General features: G+C 36.3%; 1 non-coding gene across 1 annotated transcript; it reads left to right on the top strand.

Annotated features, from left to right (window-relative positions):
- The first annotated feature begins 127 nt into the window (after positions 1 to 127).
- On the top strand, positions 128 to 234 carry LOC114006524 (U6 spliceosomal RNA). Its single transcript, XR_003548228.1, has one exon. It is a non-coding gene; the product is annotated as a U6 spliceosomal RNA (small nuclear RNA).
- The last annotated feature ends 410 nt before the right edge of the window (positions 235 to 644 follow it).

The following is a 644-nucleotide window of genomic DNA, read 5'->3' as shown; positions in this document are numbered from 1 at the left end:
GGAGATATTCTCAGTAACAACAAGCTTTTCAGCGTGAGCCGCCAGAAAACTTTATTCCATTAGCAGAGCCACCCAGACATTTCACTCCACTTCCGACTTAAAGAGTAGGTACAGAAGGGAAACTCCTGTGCTTGCTTCGGCAGCACATATACTAAAATTGGAACAATACAGAGAAGATTAGCATGGCCTCTGAGCAAGGATGACACGTAAATTTGTGAAGCGTTCCATTTTTTTATGACTTTTGACTAAAACATTGATTTTCTTCTAGGCTTTCTTTTCCAGTTTTAAGGATTTTGTCCTGTTTTGAGCTGCCATTAGGTTCATGTACCTACTATTTGAACAGAATCCTAACCTGTTTCCTGGCTTTAAGTTTTAAGTAAAGTTCCTTAGTATTTCTATGATTTATTAAAAAAAAAAGGGGGGGGGGACTTATTACAAATTTTCTGTACTTACAATTAGACTGCATAAAATTGATAAAAAGCAAAGTAAAAAAATAAAGGTCTGCATCAAAATAGACATCAAGTACTTCCAATATGGGCATTCGCTACAGGAAAAAAAAAAAATATATATATATGTATATATAGTGTGTTTGGAACAGTGAGACAGGGAGAGAGAAAGTGAAAAATAAGCCCCTGGCGGGATGG

Source organism: Tupaia chinensis, unplaced genomic scaffold (assembly GCF_000334495.1).
Source record: "Tupaia chinensis unplaced genomic scaffold, TupChi_1.0 Scaffold148607_1, whole genome shotgun sequence".
NCBI lineage: Eukaryota > Metazoa > Chordata > Mammalia > Scandentia > Tupaiidae > Tupaia > Tupaia belangeri.
This window is presented reverse-complemented; position numbering and strand designations above follow the sequence as displayed.